We start from the raw sequence: 22,855 nt of genomic DNA, 5'->3' as shown, positions 1-22,855 counted from the left end.
CCCTCTCCTTTTGTGTGATTTTTTGTGTGCTAGCTTCTTGCTATTGGTTATGAACTACGTTGTTAGAAAAAACTAAATTGTCACAAGGAGATCTAAAAAGGATGTTACTTTCTCACAAGTTTAAAACAGTACCCTTTAAAACCAAGTTCAACAAATAAAAGTGGCTAAATCATCTTCCTGACCAAGAAGATAACATATGCCCTTGAACTCAATGAGGCGGTTTTCTTCTATAAATCGTTGAATTAAATCTTGGATTTGTTGCTTCTGTTACGAGCTAACACACCAAACAGGAATGAACTAGCCGGCCAACTTCACTTTTCATGTGAGCACCCCCCCCCCCCCCCCTCATGGTCTACACTACGTCGTTGCACCTCACCATTTGAAACCATGTGTAATGGAATCAACCAATCATCTAATCCCACCTCGCCATTTCCTTTTCTTCTTTTTAATTATTTAATTACTTTATTTTAATTAAAGGCTTGATCTGATTCCTCCTCGTCTAGACCACGACGTTCCACCTCACCATTTGAAACATATGTAATGAAATCAATTGATCATCTAATCCCACTTCATCATTTCTTTTTCTTCTTTTTAATTATTTAATTACTTTATTTTAATTAAATACTTGATTTGATTCCTCTTATACAACATGTCCATATCAACTGTAACGAAAACAAAGTGATCTCGTATGCGGTTTTGACACGTTTGAATAAACATTTCGGATGATAATAGTTGTTTAATAAAAAAAGTTAGCTCACTCACCACATTTCACATAACCAATACACATGTCTAGTGAGTGAGTGTGAATAGACCCATTCCCTAGTGTCGCACATTTTTTTTTTTCACATTTCATATATCAATTACACATAACCTTGTGAGCAACCAATTTCTATGATTAGGTTAACAGGTTAAGTTATGTATTGTCGAAGTTGTTTCAAAATGATCAAACTTTCGTGTGTGAACTGTCGGCAACTTCTCATGCATTTAATGTAACATGGAAATGTCATGTCCCCAACTTAATCGGCAACTACTCATGAGAACATTCTACACACAATCAAATATAGCACGTTTTTATAATCTGAACCATCCAATAAATGATCAGTAGCTCCTAAACAAAAGTCAAATAAAAATGGTCCACGTACAAAAAGATGTTTAGATTAATTTTAGAGTTAAATGTCATTTTAGTCCCTGTGGTTTAGAATATTTTGACAGTTCAGTCCGAAGTTTTCATTTTTCGCATATGGGTCCAAAGGTTTCATCGTTGTCATTTTAGTCCATTGGGCTAGCTTTATCCATTTTTTCTGTTAATGAGAAGGGCAATTCGATCATTTTATATGTAATTCTGTCAATTAGAAGGGCAATTCGGAAATATAAAATGACCGAATTGCCCTTCTCGTTAACATAAAAAATAAATGAAGTTAACTCAATGGACTAAAATGGCAACGGTGAAACCTTTTTGGACCCACAGGTGAAAAATGAAACCGTTGGACTAAACTGTCAAAATAGCCCAAACTATAGGGACTAAAATGAGATTTAACTCTTAATTTTATTTATGAATCCGTAGAAATACACGTAGATCCACTAAAAAAAACTTGTGTTGATCGGTAAGATGAATCACGATCCAGGAAAGAACATATATTATAATTTATATCACTTAAATAAATTTTATATAACAAAGGGTATGTATCCTACTCTAGTATTAAGGAGTGTAGTAAGTTGTTGTCCTCTAGCTAAGGCGAATTGTAGTATCATGGTGGATATTGGCCTAAAATTTAGGGGTAGATGTATAAAGCTAATTGTAGTGGTTTCATGCCCTTTCTTCCACCCCCTCTTTTCCACATGTGTTTTTATTGGCTTTGGCATGGGGTCCACAACCATGCCCGTAACTCCTCTCATGATGAGCCCGTTCACTCCCTTTCACGTCCTCTTGGGTGGTGTTTCACACCAAGCTTGTGATGTGGTATGTGAGCAGTGGTGGATCCAGGGGTGTTTTGAGGGTTCCCGGGAACCCCCTTGGTTTGGAAAACAATGAAAAAAATAGTGGAAATTTTGTATGATTTAAAAAAAAATAGTGAGAATTAGTGAAAATCTACTAAAAGGAAACTGATAGAAAAAATTCTTGGATTCGCCACTGCATGTGAGACATGAAACCATTACACATAGTCTTAAGGGTGTGCAGTGGCGAAGCTTGAGATTTCCGATCGGGGGGTCGGAAGTCACCGGACCTAAAATTATACCTTAAAAATTATAAAACCGGGGGGTCGAAAACGTATATATCTAAAAAGTTCTATACGAAACGTACATATATAACACTACTGAGCGAAAAGTTCGGGGGGTCGGGCGCCCCTCCCGGCCCCTTCAAAGCTACGCCCATGAGGGTGTGTAGTTTGTCGTTCTAAAAATAAAGATAAGCTCTATATCAGTGGTGAAGCTTGAGATTTCTGACCGGTGGATCGAAAACGTATATACCTATAAAAGTTATAAATTTGGGGGGTCGAAAACGTAAATATCTAAAAAATTCTATACGAAAACTACATACCGGGCACTAATGAGTGAAAAGTTCGAGGGGTCGGGCGCCCCCATTGGCCCCCACAAAGCTGCGCCCCTGTTCTATATTATTTCACCTGTTGGGTTTCAGTGGTGTCAATTTTATTTTTTATAAAAACATGTTTGATATATATCTATTGCTTGGATCTAGATAGAAGATACGGAAACATAAAAACCGTCTTATCATAAATATCATATAGGTGTTTTGAATACATTAGATGTGGACGAGATAAACACACCATAGTAGTTTCGACTTCGATCCAAACCAGTAGGTTTGCATTGTGGAAAATAGGGTTACATTCCTCACACATTATTGAATTACAGCTCATTTGAGGAGGCAATTATTATATAACTTTTTTTTTTTATACTTTAATCTATTTTTTGCACCAACTATCTTATTTATGTATGTATTTCTATTATCAATATGCAAAACTCTCCGCTAATTAATCCTTGCTTAGTTGTATTTATTATTTAACTTTTTTTTATACTTATCGAGATTTTTAATGTGTTATGATCTATAACTTATGATATAAGTTTTTAATAGATTAAAAACATTATGGCAGAGGGTGGATATGATGAGGATGATTGTTTTGGTTCAATTATTGTCTTAAACCAAATCATTAGTTCATTACTGAATATTTTGATTATTAGGAAATCATAAAGGATTAACTTAAATTAATCGGATTTCAAAGGATGATTCGTTTTTTGTTAAGTAAACTGGTTAACCAAATTATGGTCATTTTTGCTCGATCTACTTGATTTTTCTCAGTTAAATTGGTTTGTTGTAGGTTTATTATTATTATTATTATTATTATTATTATTATTATTATTATTATTATTATTATTATTATTATTATTATTTAAATTGGTTTGTTGTAGGTTTATTATTATTATTATTAGTGGTGGTGGTGGTGGTGAGAGTAAGATGACCAAAATACTCTCCTGTGAGGTTCATTTGGTCAGATTTAACCACAAAAAATTAACTAAGTTAGGGTAAAGGACATAAATTGCAAGGTTTGCAAACATCGAGTATGTTTTGTGTAATTATTCAAGACAAAGAACACAGTTTACAATAAGTGCCATACATAAAGGATGATTTTTTGTAATTTACTCTTATTATGTTGTTGTTGCTGTTTATTTGCTAAATGTTTTACTTAGGTGTAGAGGGGTGGATTATTATACAAATGCAACACGTGAATTGAAGTCAATGAGTATATGGGTCTACACCATAATTAAGCACAAAGTTTATGCACAAACTATGTAACATATATAAATAATTACACCATCTATGTTTATAATTAGGGGTGCAAACGAGCCGAGCCGAGCCCGAGCTCGACCAGGCTTGAGCTCGAGCCCGTTTAACATATGAAAGCTCGAGCTCGAGCTCGGCTCGACGGTAATTTTTCAAGCTCGAGCTCGGCTCGGGCTCGACTCGTTTAGTATTTTTTAATTAATTTATATTAATTATAATTATTATTATACATATAATTTAGTTATTTTTTTATATTTATATAAATGGTAATTATTATTATATAAATATTTGTTTAATATATTAATAAAAAAATATATAAATAGAAAGCTCGATTAAGCTCGCGAGCCGGCTCGAGCTCGATAAGGGAAGCTCGGGCTCGGGCTCGTTTACTAAACGAGCTTGTTTTTAGGCTCGGGCTCGAGCTCGAGCTTGTTTAAGCTCGGCTCGTTTGCACCCCTATTTATAATGTTACATCATATGTTTATAATTATGCAAGTTATCACATAATAAAACGACGTTTTAAGAAAACCTATTTTTATAAAAATGAATATAACAATACTATATTCACAAAAGTTAATAAAATCCTTGATTTTATTGTATAATTCAGAAATACAATAAAGCAAAGACAAAATTGTACAAATGAACCTTTCTGTTATACCGAAACTGCATTTCATATCTTTCGTTATGAAATTGGCCAAACCCAATCTTTATATTAGTGTTTTGTTACATTTTATAACCTTTACAGCTAAGGGTATAAGGAGTGGTTAGACGCTTAAGAGTGGTAAACTAAAAAATCAACTAATTAGAGTGCGTCATGTCAATCAATGAAAAGTGTTTAAACTATGCTGAAAAATGTTGGCAATAGTTAGACACTTGGTGAAGTGCTAAACTTTAAATAAAGGAAAAAAGTGTGATTGGCATGGACCCCACCATACACACCCCCTCTCTCTCCTTCCTCCTTTCACCACAGCGGCATTTGGTCACCGATCAAGATTGAAACCAAGCGGCAAAGGGGGTTCGGCGGCAGTGTTCCCGCGCGGCAAACCCTCTTGCCGCTCACCCTTACCGCACCACTCCGTATCCCCTAACGTCGTAAAAAATTTTAGTTAAGTTACCTCACATGATTTGCATGTGAGGGTATTATGTATATATATTAAAATCAGATTTTTTAAAAATTCTGATTATAATTTACCTTATAAAAATATTAAAATCAAATTTTCTATAAATTAAATTTAAATCTAAATTTTATATATGTGTATATATATAGTTATTAACAAATAATAATGTTTTTACACAAATCAAGCTTTATGTTATAAAAGACTCATGAAAAGATCATAATACTCTCACATGCAAAGCATGTGAGGTAGCTTAACTGTATTTGTGGACGATGTTAGCTGTAAAGGTTATGGAATGTAACAAAACGTTAACATAAAGGTTGGGTTTAGCCAAATTCGTAGTGAAAGTCTGAAAGAGATGAAGTGCAGTTTAGATATAACATAAAAGTTGATTTGTGTAATTTTGCCTAAAGTAAATAAAAATTACTTGGTTTAAAAAAATAGTAAAAGTAGATAAAAATCAACAATCATAGACTTAACCCTTTCCCCCTCCCATCCCATTTTCAACCACTGATTAGTATTGATCAATGGTTTTATAATCACTTTGCAACTTCTCACGTTAAATGAACTTGTATTTGATGGTAACTTTATATATGTGTGTTTGGTTTGGTTTGATTTTGGTTGGTTACATAAATATGTATAACTGAAACAAAACTATTACAAAGTGTTGTTGGAAAAGTCATAATGGGATAATCAGTTTTTTAATTCATTAGGTTAATTTGGTAAGATCTTTTTTTTTGGTTAAATCGTTTAAGATAAGATCACTTATTTTTTTAGTCATTCTTTGCACAAGGTGGGGTGATGTAGATGTTAATAGTGGCGGATATAGTGGTGATTGTGTGGTTTCTGGATCATCTAGTAAAAGGAAACAGGTATTGAAAGTAAAAAAGAAACAGATACATGTGAAGAATAATTCGATCATGTTTTATACAAAATATCATTTGTGATTTGTGAAACAAGTTTGTAAAGACTATTTATCTGACTTATAAACTTAAATGAGTACACCGATTTTATATAAACGTAAGAGATAACTTGTCTAATTTAATTTTAACTTTATTTTCATTCATATAATTACGAGACAAATATGCCAACACTTTTATCTTTAAGTAGAATTTTTAAAGTGAAAATGTCACAACTTAAAATCCAACATCAACCCTTTAAAATATTGGTTATGACAAATGATTAATTAAACTAATTGTTGAAAAAGAAAACCGCACAACTTTCGGAAAAAGAAAAATGAAAGAAAAACATGGATACGTGTAATTTACACCGTCCTTTCAATTTATGTGGAGGGAACTATAAAGAACAAACTTAGGTGACAAAAGCAAAAACCGACCTGCCATATAAAGTGTGCTTATTCGACCTCAGAATATATTTTACAATAAATGCTTTTCAGATTCAATGCTCATTTAAAATTTATAAACGGTCGTGGACGGTTAGTTTTATAAATCATATCAATGGTGACAACAATGGCCAACAAGGCAACAAGTAAAAGACTGTGTATTAATAATTTCTAATTATCGAGCGAGTATTTACAATTTAAAAGAAAATATTTTCATACATAATGTTGCAAAATTCTTTAAGAAGTTGGAAATTATCAATAGTCATGTTACAAATATTATAAATGTACCTAAGATCATACTTTCAAGCATGTTTTTGGACAAGTTAATAGCGGAAACCTTTGAAACTACACCACTTCCTTTATTTGTGTTACAATTTGTTTCCAAATACATATATATCAACGTTACATTTGAGGTAAACAAAAAAAATTAACTTTAGTGGAGTCAGCCGCCCCCTTCCACCAAAGTATCAGACAACTATCTGACAGTATTCTCGCTGATACTCTTTAAAGTTATATATAATATAATAAACAAATAATACATTGTTTTAACCAATATTCAACGTAGAAGAAAAAAAGTTAAAAGACCAATTACTGGTAGAATTAGTCAAGTATTAGCCCTACAAAGTGGGACATTGGATTCGAGCTTTTTAGTTTCATTATCTACCTTCATTTTTATCGTGGATGTCAAAATCCTATAACAAAAAACTTGGACCTGTTTATTGATAACTAAATATAAACATGTGAAAAAATTTTATAGTTAGTCGATATGTATGTCTATATTATACTTTTGCCTCATAACTTTAAGAACATATGAGTTTAATCCAATCGTTAACCAAAAGAGCTGCTTGTTTGCATCCTTTGCAAGGCGATTAGGGTTATGTTCAAGTGAGGAATTTTTAGAATTTTTATCACTGGTGGCTCTGGTAAGAGTGGGGCTGGTCCACTGCAAGGGGTCGACGGTCACAAAAAAAAGTGTGTGTGTGTGTGTGGGGGGGGGGGTAGAGGTGTACAAATTTTATAACCGGTTCCGGTTACTAACCGGTTTTTGAGGTCCAAAACAATAACCGGTTGGGATCGGTTTTCCCAAAGAAACCGGTTTTTTAATAACCGGTTTTTGAAGTCAAGAATAGTAACCGGTATAAAAACCGGCGGTTAAAAAAACCGGTTAAAAAAAAAACCAGTTTCGGTTTTTTTTTCCGGTTTCGGTTCTAAAACCAGTTTTTTTGTACACCTCTGGGGGGAGGGGGGGTTGATGGGTATTTCTTGTTGTAATGGAAAAGTTGTAATTTTCTAAAATTAATAAAATAAAAATTTGTGAGACATCTATCACTTGAACCCCTCGAATTCTTAAGCCCAACCAATCACATGTTGCCACCTCATTCCAACCATTTATCATCGAGAATTACACAGGACACCAATCACTTGAACCTCTATGATCTTTGCATTTATATTATACCCTTATACAATTAGCAACTTGAGTCATATCCTACTTGTTTAAAAGTCACACCCTTTACTTCATTTTACTCACACCATTTCATTTCATTTTCATTTAAAAAGAGCAACATGGGTCACCAACAATTAACTCCTACCCTTTCACTTAATTCCCACCCCTTCGCAAGCACCGCTTCCCTCCAAAATGCAAATTATATATCCACCGTTAATTCATACCAATAGAATATGCTTCCTAATTCTTTCTATCTCCCTCACACCGGCAAATTTCTTTGTTGTTTTGGATATTTGTTGCACAATAATCCCAACTTCAAATCGTTTAATTATATGTTTTTTATTTCTCATTCTTTTACAATCCCGCAGTTTTCACCCCTTAATTCTCGATTTAGTGTTTATTTTCTTCGTTTCAAGTGTTCTATGAAATCTATTTCCAGAATTGTTATGGCGATTTGATTAAATAGTTCCCAGTTTTAACGTATTGGTTTGAGTAAGTCGATTTATTGAACGATTTTTGTTAAAGTTATCGACTCAGTCATTTAATTTATTAATGCGAAGTGGTTGAGGCGGATTTGGATTTGCTCTGTTTGTGTGTATGAATCTGGATAGGTTTGTGTTAAATTGGATTGAAAATAGGGATGTATTATTCAGACGTTATAAAACAAAATGATGAACAAATCAGTTCGAATCCATAGATTAAAGCCATAATCCAGAAAGAAATGACATCTCTCTAGGTAAACTTGTTGGGATTGAACCCTATCAGAGGAACAGATAATTAAAGCCAAAACTGGATCAGAGCAGTGGATCCTGAATAAGCAGATGTTGATATACAAATCTCTCCCCTTGAAAGTGATTACAACTACTGATGACCTCCTATCTGCTGATCTTGCTAAACTGCTGACCCATAACTGCTGCTCAACTAAAGATCTGATGGAAGACTAAAGTCCTGCTGATTCAATCTACTGCCTTGAGTCAAGCACTGCTGATCCGGACAAGTGCTGCTGGGTTCACAGCAGTAGAAGGTTGCAGCAGCTGTTCTAAAGTCTGTTTTGTAATAGAATGTATTAGCAGTAGTTAACACAAGCAGTGTCTGTATAGATCAGAGGTTAGAGTTAGTTAGGAGGTTAGATGTCACTTTCATGGTGACGTCAGCTAAGATGCTCAGTAGTTTGCAAGTGCCTATAAATAGTTCAGTACTTTGTACTGTTCTATTAGCTCTTTGCATCATTCGTCTTCTTTGCACGAACAAACTACTAAGCTCTGGCTGAGGGGGAGTTTGCATTCATTCATCAATCATTGTAATCGTGTTTGAAATAAATTCAATCTTTCGGTTCATTGTGTAAGGATGTTTGATAAAAGTATTACTCTCGTTTGATTGTATGCAAAGTTTGTTTTCATCTTAATTTCCGCTGCACACTCATCCATCTTCATCTTATTTACAAACATAAAATATAATCAAAATCAAACTCAGATCCAACAATTGGTATCAGAGCTGCAATGCTTTCTTGGTCTCCAAGTACAGCAATTGCAAAATGGAACCTTCATTCATCAAAGCAAATATGCTAAAGAACTTTTAACTAAATTTGATATGAATGATTGTAAACCATGCAGCACACCCATGGCCACAAATAAGCTGGTCATGTCTGATGAAAAGGATGAGCTGATTGACCAAACACTTTATAGAAGCGTGATTGGGTCTTTATTGTACCTAACTGCATCTAGATCAGACATCATGTTTGCAACATGTGTCTGTGCAAGAAGTCAATCAGCTCCCAGAAAATCAAATCTCATTGATGTAAAAAGGATTCTCAGATACATAAAAGGTGCTCCCACACTTGGTATCTGGTATCCAGCTAATGGGAATATCAAGCTTTCAGGTTTTTCAGACAGTGACTTTGCTGGATGTCATACCACAAGGAAGTCCACTTCAGGAGGGTGCCAGTTTCTAGGTGATTGCTTAGTCTCTTGGCAAAGCAAAAAGCAAGCAGCAGTTTCAACATCCACTGTTGATGCTGAATACATTGCTGCTGCAAGCTGTACAGCCCAACTCCTGTGGCTTCAAAATCAGTTGCTGGATTTTGGTATCACTGCCTTAAAGACACCACTCATGTTGGACAGCCAGGCAGCATAAAATATCATAAAAAATCCAGTTTCCCACTCTACCACAAAGCACATCGACATCAGACATCACTTTGTGAGGGATTGCTATGAAAAAGGTTTGATTTCTCTGCATCATGTCCCAACTAAAGACCAGCTGGCAGATGTGCTCACAAAAGCACTTGATACAGCCACTTTTGAAAGCTTGGTCTCTAGGATTGGGATGCTAAACATGGAATAACAAGCAACATCTTGTTTTTCTATGAATAAAAGCAACAAAATGTTTTCAGAAAATCAAAAATCCATCCTTAAAAATAGCTAAAAATGAAAATTTCATTAAAAATCCTTAAAAGTCTGCCATAACCACTGATTGTTCAAAAGTCTGCTCTACTTAAAAAAGCCTGCCCACTGCTGAAAGGCAACCTCTGTTCTCTCATTTCTTGATAACCTCTGTTGTTCAAAAGCAGTGTCTTATCCACTGATATGCTATCCACTGATAGTGAAAATCATCCACTGCCCCTTTCCACTACTTTCATCAGTTGCTTTCATCAAAAGTATTGTCCTTCATTTTCACCAGTGGTTGTCACGTGGGCAGTACATAGCAGTCAGACCTTTTGTAACGGCTGCCACGTCAGCATTCATTCTCTTTCCTATAAAATTCCCCACTCACCACCAAAACAGGGTTTTACTGTCGAATTGAATTCTTAAAAATTCTCTTCTCAAAGCAGTTTTTCTTTTCATCTCTCACAAATTCCTTCGATCATTCGTTTCAAAAATGACAAAATCGAAGTCATCTGCAAAACCCACATCAAAATCATCGAAAACAGCCTCTAAAAAGGCAATCTCCACTGAAATTCCATTCAAAAAATCTCACAATCTCCTGGGTCTTCTCACAAAACTAGGAACCACAGATGTTTTCGATTCCATTATTAACATCATGGCAAAATCAAAGTATAAAACTTTGCTCACCGCCGATGCACCAATCTATTTGGCGACCCAAAGGGAGTTTTGGAAGAATGCAACCCTTGAAAAACAAGGAGACATTGCAACCGCCATTCACTCTTGTATAAAGGGTAAAACTGTCCAAATTACACCACAATCCATCTCCGAAGTCTTTCAACTCGATGACCAAGCAGGTAAAACTTCCTTCACTAAAAACGAGTTGCACATTGACTTCATTGAAAGAGGGTATAAAGCCACAATGATGACGAAACTAACCTTAGAAAAAGGTTATTTTCCTCCTGCACCCAGATTCCTATTTCATACCCTCCTACTATGTGTTTCAAACAAAACCACTTCTTTTAATGAGATCCCTATAAAGATTTAAAATCTGGGATATGCAATTCTTCAAGAAGAAAATTATAACTATTCTCGGGAAATCTTTAAAGATTTGGTTAATAATGTTGAAACCAAATCATTCTTACTATTTCCAAGGTTTTTAAGTTACTATTTTGAAAAGAAATTCAGTAAGGATGATTTAGCTTCAATAAACCAAGGTGAGACAACTGTAATAAATTGCCTAACATCTGAAACTTTTTCATGAATGTTAGCACCTTGCAAAACACAAGCAGGGGTGCCTGAGCAGAATTTAGCAGCTACCACTGCTCCTTAGGTATCTGCTGCTGAACCTACTGCTCTAGGTGATCAAAGCAGCAGACCAACTGTTTTGAAACCCACACCTACAAAACCCAAAAGGCTTTACAAAAAGAAAAATCAAAAACCCCCCAAACCAATCAAAACGGCAACTCTGGAGGATGAGATACCAGAGTTAATGCCTGTGACAACACAAATGTCACAAGAAACCACTGCTGCTTCTTCCTCACAGCAGTTGGTACAAATATCTCAAACAATAACCATAACTCCTCCTGCTTCTTCACAAAAAGAACAGGTTGTACACAAAGGGCCACCACATTATGATGCTCTGGATACACTCGTTTCCAGCATCCACAGCTCAATGCCCGTAGCAAGTCCGCCTTCTACACCAACCATCACATCAACAATTCCACCAAAAACACAACTACTGTTGGATGCAATTGATTTGAACCAGGCATTACTCAGTCCTTCTCAATCACCTGTCAATGAGAATATGCCTCAACAAATGACTGAGCCTGCTGTATCATTCATTGCTAACCCACCAACACAACCTGAGGAGGTTACACCCATTGAGTTACAAGTAACTCTTTGTGGTAATCCAAGTGAAGCAGCCACTACAACTGTTGAACCCACTGGTTTACAGTTGGACAGTGGTTACATCAATAAGACTTCCTTGGAGGCAATTCCTTTTATAGCACCTCTGCCAACGACCAGTGGATTTATTTATCCTACTGGCAACATCAAAAGGTTGTCAAGTGTTGAAGGAAGAAGACCCCAGTACCAAGAAAAAGGGGCATCAGTGGTTAATGTTTGGAGTAAACTCCCTACCTCTACCACTGATAAAACCACTGTTAGTGGGAAATCAGATGATCCCATTCAATTGGGTGATGATTTAAAGTACCAGAAATTGACGGCTCGTGTTGAAAAACTTGATAACTCTGTTGCAGAGCTCAAAGATATGCTCCAACAGTTGTTACAAGTACAAAAGGTACAATCCACTACTGTTCCACCTCAAGCACCTGCTACAAATGAGCTCTGGAATCTCTTTCAACCTTTTCTCCATCATCAAGCACAAGTAGCAGATTAGCAACATGAAAAACATGTTCAAGAGCTGAGAAATGCTATGGAGTCTAGGTTCAAAGACACTCAGGCTGATCTCAAGGCTCTCAAAACTCAGATCCTGCACAACTCTGGCACTGCTCCTCCACCAGTGTTCTTCATTGATCAACTCCCCGAAGATAATGCCAAAAAGGGGGAGAAAATTCAGGAGTGGAGAAGGAAAGGAATAACAGATGGTCTCTACCTTGCACCAGAAAATTCAAATATGACCAAACAGATTCCTTTGCCAGATGGGAGTAAGAAAATTGATGTGACCACAAATGCACTTGCAGAAGCACTTGCATGTGTGAAAAGGGATAGAGAGGCCAAAAAGAAAGCCAGGGTGGATTATCCGGATCAGGGTACTTCAGGGTCAAGAGATGATGAAAATCTTATCGATGAGAAGAAGAAGCCTACAAGAAGAGTAAGGCTACCCAAATCCATTCCAGTCAGACGTTCAAAGTCTGCTCAAAAACCACCACCTAAAACAGCTGTTGTAACTCCTGTTATATCAGCTGCTGTTGGTGCTTCAGTAGTTTCAACATCTGCTCCCACTTCAACACACACCATCTCAACACACACTACATCCACTGCTTTACCAACATCACCACCAAAATCAAAATCACCTCCTGTCAAAAGGCAGAAGGCAGCAGTTGTTATAACTTCTGCTGTAAAGACAACAGTGGTTGGAACACCAGTTGTTTCAACAGCTGTTAGTCTATCACCCACCACTGCCACTACAACCACCTTTCCATCCAAAACATCATCAGCCCCTCCTCAAATAAAGAGGAGAAGGTTAATTCCTAAAGATGATGTCTCTTCACCATCACAAACATCTTCAAAATCTTTAGCTCTTGTCAATATACCAAAACCAGTTCCACTTTCTTCAGTTCCAATGCACAAACCCTTACCTCCTGCAGGTGTTCAATTTCCTCTTGAACTGGAAGCTGTTAGAGAAGAAATAAAATCTTTTTATATTGAGGATGACCCTGCCAAAAGGAGTTTGCCTTCAATCAAAGGATATCCCTAGCCCAAGAATATTGATGAATATTTGAAGATAAAGGCCAAGCAAGCAGAAGATATCTCGAAAAGAAACACACAAGGGAAATCTGACAAAGAAGTTTCAAGATACTATCAATATCTGCTCACACAAGTCAGTTCCCTAGAACGTTTTGCAAAGAATGTCAGTCAACAAATTTCAGAAAGAGCAGCTGAAACTTTGAAGAAAGACTACATTGAAAGCATTATGTTTCACAAGAGATACAAAGGAGAGAGACACATGTACAAAGAGTGGACTGTTCCTGAGCTTGAAGTTGAAGCAACAAGAATTCAAGACATGATAAAAAGGAAAGTCACTCACACTCCTCCTGATTAGGCAAAGTTAAAAAAGAATGTACCTGGCAAACAGTTGGAACTAAAGAGAATGAAAGAAGAACTGGTTGCTGCTGATTTTGGTACAAAAAGACAAATTGCTAGATGGAAAGAAGATATGGTCAGGTCAACCTACAAAAGGTTGGAGGAATTAAGAAAGAAAGATCCAAAAATTCCTCAAAAACCTGACTATCCTGAGGCAGAGGTTTCAAAAAGGCCAACAAAGCTGCACACCAGGAAAGCCACTGCTCCTACTGGTACTGCCTTTTACAAAAGAAGGAAACAAAGCCAGTTAGGAGCTGAAACAATTCAAGAAATTCTTACTGGAAATGCTATTGTAAAAGAAGGCTTGTTAAGAAAGTTAAAAGAAGAACTTGAACAGGAAAACTCTGTTACCACTGCTCAGCCAGTGATGAACAGGCCAGCCTCACCAAATACTTCTGCAAATAAGCATCTCCCAAGAAACCCACCAGGCTCAAAAATACAAAAGTGGGAAACTGACAAACAGACCTGCGTATTGACTTTGCTCAGGTTTGGTGGAGAAGTGGAGAAAATATCAAGGGAACAAGCTCTTAGCCTGAGTCTTGAAGATTTGCAGGATCTCCTTGATCTTCCACTTAGCAGGGATGATGAAGATACAAATGCCCTTGACTTTGAATTACAATTTAAAGGTCAGATAAGGGAGCTGTTAATGAGGCAATAAAATGTCCACAAATAATGAAGGGTTTTGGCATTATCTGTTCCAGTGAGAGATTGTTGGGATTGAACCCTATCAGAGGAACAGATAATTAAAGGCAAAACTGGATCAGAGCAGTGGATCCTGAATAAGCAGATGTTGATATACAAATCTCTCCCCTTGAAAGTGATTACAACTACTGATGACCTCCTATCTGCTGATCTTGCTAAACTGCTGACCCATAACTGCTGCTCAACTAAAGATCTGATGGAAGACTAAAGTCCTGCTGATTCAATCTACTGCCTTGAGTCAAGCACTGCTGATCCGGACAAGTGCTGCTGGGTTCACAGCAGTAGAAGGTTGCAACAGTTGTTCTAAGGTCTGTTTTGTAATAGAATGTATTAGCAGTAGTTAATACAAGCAGTGTCTGTATAGATCAGAGGTTAGAGTTTGTTAGGAGGTTAGATGTCACTTTCATGGTGACGTCAGCTAAGATGCTCAGTAGTTTGCAAGTGCCTATAAATAGTTCAGTACTTTGTACTGTTCTATTAGCTCTTTGCATCATTCGTCTTCTTTGCACGAACAAACTACTGAGCTCTGGCTGAGGGGGAGTTTGCATTCATTCATCAATCATTGTAATCGTGTTTGAAATAAATTCAATCTTTCGGTTCATTGTGTAAAGATGTTTGATAAAAGTATTACTCTCGTTTGATTGTATGCAAAGTTTGTTTTCATCTTAATTTCCGCTGCACACTCATCCATCTTCATCTTATTTACAAACATAAAATATAATCAAAATCAAACTCAGATCCAACAAAACTTTAGATTTGTAGTCAAACCAAATCGCTACGGATTCAAAATTACACCAAATACATCAAAGTGGTTTAGCGATGCATTAACAGGGCAAAGGATGAAGGGTAAACAGAAGATTAATGATGAATCGTATACGAATTCATGTCTGCAATATTATGTTTACATCGTATTTAGTTTGATTCATTTAAAATCAAAGAGATGAAGTTATCTTAATGTGGCGGATGGATATAATCAAATTATTTATGATATTAAACTAATTTTTATGAAACCAAAGATTGTGTTATACAAATAAAAATTGAAACCGAAGATCATATTATTTTGACCATATTGATTTAAAGGAAAGTCAAGGAAGTTTGACTTTAATTTTTTTTAGAGGATAGCTATTGTTAAAGAAATCGTCGTTTTTTTATATTCATTTTTGGAAAACAAAAAAAATAATTCTTTAAAATTAATAAAACATTAAGTTTTGTTTTGAAAATAATAAAATAAGAAAAAGTTTTAATTGTAAAGGAAAATTAATAAATATTAGTTTTGGTTATAAGGAAAAGTCAAAATTATTAAAGTTACGATTAGGTTTGCGTAAACTGATATACGCATTTCCTTCTATGAATATTTCGTTTAATTTGTTGTCTAAATTAATGTTAGTTGTACATGCATTTAATATATTATTGTGGAGGTTTTAATATGAGAATATATTATTACTGAGTTTTTTATATGTATATATATTGAGTTGATTGCTTTGGTGTAGTGTTGCATAATCTTAACAATTTCGCATCTTATACTATGATACTGAATACATTCACAATCAACATCCCGCTGCAACGCGCGGGTTTGCCTTAACTTGTTTAAATACAAAATCAAATAAATTAAGAACATCAACCAATGCAACGGTCATCTTCACTTCACCACGAGGTGGTTCACCAACCCGAGATCGAACCCTTTCCGCATGATAAAGGGGGTTGCGGCAGTGTCCCTGTGAAATTCGTCTAACCCTTGTTGTGAACCAGCAAACGCCCCTTCCACCCTTATCGAGAGAAAATGAAAGAATATTAATGCTTATTTTCATTCTATACAAATTTGAAAGAAATGAAAGTGATCAAAAATTTAAATTCTAACCTTCTGAAATTTCTTAAATTACCCTCAACCTATTATTATACTAATAAATAGCTTCTACTACTTCTAATAAAACAAAATAAACTTAGGCCACTTGTCATCCTCTTACACCCTTAATTGCCACCTGTCCTCCTTACAGCCTCTAATTTCACAAAATCCCGCTCAAACTAAAACCCTAAACCAAAACACGCGTAGATGGCTTCCTTCTCCTACAATCTTCTTTCATTATCGCAAAATAGGTAACTCTTTTTTTCCTTCTTTTAGTGTTCATCTCTTTCGTTACGATGCACACTTTCCATAAATTTGAAATCAGTTTTCTTTCCTTCTTAATTCCAATCAAAAACCCTAATCAAAGCTGATTTCACCATCAATCTTTCTGTTGGTTCTCTTCTGTTGTTTTCTTCAAACCCTAGAATTAATTGTTTTTTGTTGAGGCTTGATCTAGAGCTCGAATTGATTGTTCTTTGATTGGTCTTGGGCTCGAATTGATTGTTCTTTGTTCATGTCAGCGATGATGGCTATTGAATAAACCCTAGATGATGGCTATTGAACAAACCAAACAACCCAGGTAACTTTCTCTTCATCTTCTTGACCTGAAGAGTTCTAGGGCTAATGTACGTTTAATGTACCCTAGCGACCGAAGAATCGTGTTTAATGTTAATTCATGATTCCTACATCCATCTTTTTGTTCGATTGTGAATTGTACTATGTGTGTTTGAATTGTTATTTTTGTTTGTGTGTTGGTTTTATTTGATTTGGGAATCTAGGGTGTATGTTTGTTCAATTTACAAGTTAGGGTTATTTTTTTTCTTTCACAATTTAGGTGAAATTCAGATCTGTATTGCAATTAGGTAGGTAGAGATCATTGCTTTGGTTTCAGATGGCTAAAACCCTCTTGGAATCGGTCAGTCACAACTAGAGTTAATGCGATCTATCTTCATCCTGTATCTGATTCTCTCTCTCTATTTTTTTTTTTTTTTGCATTTGTTTCTGTTTATATCAACATAACTTGCAGAGTTATTGTTTCAATTAAGGTTTCATGCAATTGAAACAAATTGTGTTACATATTGATACACAGAAGATGAATTATTCTAATATTTGCTGATGTAAAATGTTTGTGAATGGGATTTGAGCTTATGTTAAGAAATACGGTTCAGGTTTTTAGAATTAAACCCTAGATCTCTCATATGTGATATTATTTTTTTTTGAATCACCTCTTCCATTCTTGGTCCCTATTAACGCTTTCTTATTGTGTGCCATCACTGAAACATACCACGTCAAGCAAGGGTGTTAATATCTCTGAAGTTATCAGCCTCCGGCTTCTTTGACGGGTAATTTTTCTCTGTTTCTTCTTTAATTCAGTGTGTTTTCTATACCAGATTGTTTAATTTGATAGATTGTTTGACTTAGGATTATTATCATGAATCAATTATTGAAGAACATGTTATTTTTAGGTGACTGATACGATTGAGATGTTGGTTCGTATGTGACATAAAGGTGTTTGTGGATGTGACACGGACACCAGCAATGGTAAAGGTAAGAAGTTCTCCATTTTATAAACTACATGGCTTTTTATAATCTAATTTTCTTTGTAATCAGCCTGTTAATTGCGTACCATTACTTCTTTCCTATGTGATGATCAAGATTTTTGTTTTGTGTGTGTTCAAGAAATAGCCACCAATGTGTATTTTGATTATCTATCCTTCCCCTCAGGTACCTTCAACTACATTTTGATCTAGATATTTGTTGTGTGTTGTTCTTAGATTTGTTGAAATTATTAAAGCGTCTGTGAATGGTGATATTATTGATTCAGGAATTCAGTCCATTTGCCTATCAGAATCTGTTATATCAAACGGGTTGCTGAGCAAGGGTTTCAAGCTATTGAAGTAAGTTAACATCTGATTAGTAATTAATACTGGGTTTTCAATATAATTGTTATGAAATTTTTAAGTTAAATCAATTAACGTTTTCTTATTACACATACCTTATAAGCTGATTGGCATTTTAGATGAATACTGAGTGGATAAATGGTACATTTGTCAAGCATAAACTTTTTGAAGCCCTAGAATCTCACCGGCTCATGGTTTGTCAAACTTATTATCTGCAAATGAAAGTCAAAGATAGATTTGAGTTAGAAATTTGGATGTAAACTGTTAGGCATTAGCTAGGAACGGAGATATGAATTCAACCCATACATGGGAAAGTGAAATTTGATCATTTTGAGTGGTATTCTGTTTCTAACGAGTCAAAGTAATAACATAAAAAGAAGTTTTGCTATAAAGAAAACAGGTTAAGAAAGCCAAATGGGTTAGAAGTTCGCCTACTAGGGATGAGCAAATGGTACCGGGTACCAGTTCGAAACCAGTACGAAATTTCCCGAACCGACTCAAATTTCGGTACTACTGACCTTTTGCATTTTCGGCATCGGCAATTACCGGATTTTTTATTCAAATATCGGTTCGTACCGGTACCGAAATGTACCATACCAGGTATTTTCGATACCAGTACCCATTTTTGGGGATTTTCGGTACCGGTATTTTCGGTGCCGGTTGGTACCAAGCTCATCCCTATCACCAACCACATTCTCAAGTCTTTACCACCTAGCATGTTTTAGCAAATGAATGATACTTATAGTCACATCCTCATTTCTGTTCACACTATTTAAATACAAAATAACTTGTGTTATTCTTAATGATTTATTTGCTTTATATTTCAATATATAAGAATATGATCCGTAAATCTTACTATTGTTCTAGGAATTTGAGATGATAAGTGATTCAATGAGGAGAGAAAAAAGAGGATATAAAAGTACTTATTGCAATATTGCATTATCAATGAGGGGAGAAGTAGATACTAATGAGATCTTTATTTAATTAAATTAATAATTGAGAACAGTTATATGTTACAATAACTCGATGCTAATTAACTTTTTTTACTTGATTGTGTTACTAATATGATATGTCGTTCAAGGTTTAGGGTGGATCAAAAATACACTTCACAGTAGAAAAATTGTGATTGTATTAGTTATGTTTGTATTGATCAGTCCCGTGCATAATAGAGGCGATTCCAATTCATGCGAGGGGACTCCAACTTCCACAAGAACCTCATGAATGGAAGAATATAGTAAAACAAAATAACTTTCTTAACATGGCAAGCTCTTTGGGTTTTTTTTTTTGGGGGGGGGGGGTTAGCGGGTCTCATTTTTTAGGGTTTTGCGGGTCGAGTTTCTCAGGTTTTTTTTTGGGTTTGCGGGTCATGAATACTGAATTTGGTTAAGCTTATGCTTTCATTGTTCATAAATGTACTGTTAGATTGTTTTATATTTGAACTTTAATAAAATTTTGTGTAGCCATCGTCTCTTCTTCTTTTCTGTTCATTTTTTCCACATGACAGGTATTGTTCTTTTTATATCCTTCTTCAGTTTTGAATTCTTAAACTTTGATACTGGATAGCCATGTAGTTGTCTTTGATGCAAAATTTACATGAACTTTGTCGCATATTTATGAATTTCTTTGTGATTTCATCTAACGACATGAATATAATTAAGATGTAAGCTTATTTTACTACTTCTTCAATAATTATCAATAGTTTTTTTCCTGTCAAATTTGCCACTTTAGTCCAAATAGTTTTTTTTCCTGTCATTTTAGTCCAAATAGTTTTTCTTTATACCGTTTTAGTCCGTGACTTTTTTGAATGGAGTTAGTGGGCTGGATGAAAATTGCAAAAAATGACAAAAGGCAGGGACGAAAATGGCTGAAAGAAAAACTATTTGGACTAAAACAAAATTTTTGGTCAAACTTAGGGACTAAAATGGCAATTTACTCTTATCAATATCATCATTCATCATTAGTATTTGAATATTAATCTTATCTAAGTTTTCATAGTTTAGAGTGTTACACGATCGCACAGAGATTAGCCGATACGATAAATATCACCAGACAGTGAAGACGATCACACATAGAATACCATGCTCAGGATAGATGTTGTCGATATTCAAGTCCAGTTCTTAGCCAATCAGGTTTTTTAAGTACGAGACAAAAATTTATTAAAAAAATAAAGGGCATAGTGGTTTGGGTCAAGACCACACCCTTAGAGTAGTGGTTTTGGATGAAGGATTAGAGGTGGGTGACATGGTGTCTATGTCGCGGGTCATGGTGGTCATGAGTGTCATGACCACACCCTTTAGCCTTAGTAATTAATAATTGCAGCCACATCAGCGATCAAAACCCAATGCTGGTACTTCTCATTGTTTACGTTCTCTTTGATCGATTTGTTGGATTTCCAGTAAGTTAGCTTTTGATAGATGTATAACCCTTGATAACTTACCACTTGACAATTGGTTTATATGAATATCCAAAGATATTTGAATTGTTTTCAACCTTATTTTTTATCTTTTAATAATTTGATATTATTGAGGGTGAAATTGAATTGGTCTGTGAAGAAAAGAGAGTCTTTATCTAATTTACTCAGTCTAATTTACCTTTTCAAGATCTTGAAGGTTATTTCTAGGGTTTAGTTTGGCCGATTGGGATAATCTGTCCATAATAGTTTTACTATTTAAGTTTTATACTTGAACTTGCAATAGACTATGGTTGAAGTTTTTCTTAAAGCAATTGCTTAATGTTGTGTCACGTTACATTATCCTCTTCATAAGACTGTAAAATGATTTAAACTCCAATTCCTCAAGGCTTTGCGAAACTTTGTGAAGCTTCATTATTCTTTCAGAACATGCAATATTGCAATTGATAGTGGGCTTAGCTTGAAGACGTGTTATTTTGGGTGGATCGAATAGTATTTTCTTAAAAAAAACATGGATTCTGCGTTTTTTACTTGCAACTCCACCTACGCAAGTTGATAGATAAACCTAACCTCAGTTTATATATACTACTGTTAAAAGATTCCAATGGCGTTGTTTTACCAGATATACCCCTCCCAAACTCAATATTATTTACCACATCCGGCGCGTGATTGTGACACTTTGGGTTTTCCTGCACGATCCGTTATGCATTTTAATTATAAGAAAGTATATGAATGTGGTTAGTTTTGACTATTTGATTCCTATTATGGGGGGTATTATGATGGGGTTTGACAACATGCTTAAGAATGCTCCAATGTTTAAATGTTTAGAAGCTAGAATTAAGGTACAGTTTAACTCCTTCAATGTGTCATGTGTGAATGTTTTTAAATTAGAATATATCTCTAATTCATTTTTTCTTTCTTGAAATGGAAAGGTTAAGAACTTGGTGTTGGTCGGGGTTGTGCTATTGCTATGCGAGCTCGGGTGAGTACTATAATTATATGTTTTACAATATTACTTTGAACATATTTTAGGTCAGAGCCCAAAAGTAGAGGTGCAGGTAACAGTTACACGAGGGTTCAAATTCAAACTGACCAGTTCAGTTTAGGTTGGTCCACAAACATGTTGGTATCATTTCTTTGGTACATATATTTATAAATAGGTAATATGTTAGTTATAAGTAGAAAAATAGTATTATCATTTTAGTATTCTTGATCATTGAATAAAAACAACTTAAGAAGTCTTGTGTATTAAATTAGGCTTAAGACGATTAGCTAAGTTTTTCGAATTGATCCATTTGAGGTAAAACATGATCCAAACGACCTATTCATAAGCAAATGGGTCGAAACTATCACATTAACAAACAAATTCGTGCATGTCATAATTTAGATCTTTTGTTGCTCACGAAGCTGGAATAATGCCAGAGATGGCAGCGAACCACTATCATATCTTATGATTCTATATTTTATAAAAGATCTGCTATCTTGATGTCATTTATGTGTTGAGTTCTTATAAGTTACTGGTATGAAAAAAACTTATTCTATTGGTATGTGTAAAAACTTGAATCGTTAGTCATTGTCTCCTCACTTTACAGCAATCATGGGTTAGCTTTTTTACACTTTATCCCACTTTTTAATGTATTTTAGTTACTTGAGGTGAAATCTTTATTGTTTTTTTTTTTTTTTTTTTTTTGCATTGCTTGGATTGATTGAACATATTTAGTACTATGTCGAAAATGTAAATATTAAAATATTTTTAGGCCTTTATCTGATATTGATGATTGTCTATATCTCATGTTATAGCCTAGGTACATTCAAGCATTGATGGACAAAGCAAAAGTGCATGAGTGAGAACCTGAGATAATATTTATCTTTTTGGTTTTATTTATATCAATAGTATGTTGGTTGTGTTATTTACTTTGTCAACCTGAGAGTTCCATAATAATTTCCTTTGGAGAATTTCATTATGAACATCTTACATGTATAATGTTCTTTGTCAATACTTCAAAAGCATATTATTTTGTTAAACACTTCAATTTATATTTCAAACCAGAAAAAACATATTTCCTTCATTTACTTATCTTTTCGGTTTTGTT

General features: G+C 34.9%; 2 long non-coding RNA genes across 2 annotated transcripts; both read left to right on the top strand.

Annotated features, from left to right (window-relative positions):
• The first annotated feature begins 17,747 nt into the window (after positions 1–17,747).
• On the top strand, positions 17,748–18,175 carry LOC118482260. The gene is made up of 3 exons (XR_004868079.1): positions 17,748–17,794; positions 17,918–17,999; positions 18,132–18,175. It is a non-coding gene; the product is annotated as an uncharacterized LOC118482260 (long non-coding RNA).
• A 117-nt stretch (positions 18,176–18,292) lies between these two features.
• On the top strand, positions 18,293–22,643 carry LOC118482259. The gene is made up of 3 exons (XR_004868078.1): positions 18,293–18,349; positions 21,695–21,744; positions 22,563–22,643. It is a non-coding gene; the product is annotated as an uncharacterized LOC118482259 (long non-coding RNA).
• Positions 22,644–22,855: the final 212 nt, after the last annotated feature.

Source organism: Helianthus annuus, chromosome 9, assembly GCF_002127325.2.
Source record: "Helianthus annuus cultivar XRQ/B chromosome 9, HanXRQr2.0-SUNRISE, whole genome shotgun sequence".
In the NCBI taxonomy this organism is placed as follows: Eukaryota; Viridiplantae; Streptophyta; class Magnoliopsida; order Asterales; family Asteraceae; genus Helianthus; species Helianthus annuus.
The sequence above is the reverse complement of the archived record's forward strand: the minus strand, read 5'-3'. Positions and strand labels throughout refer to the sequence as shown.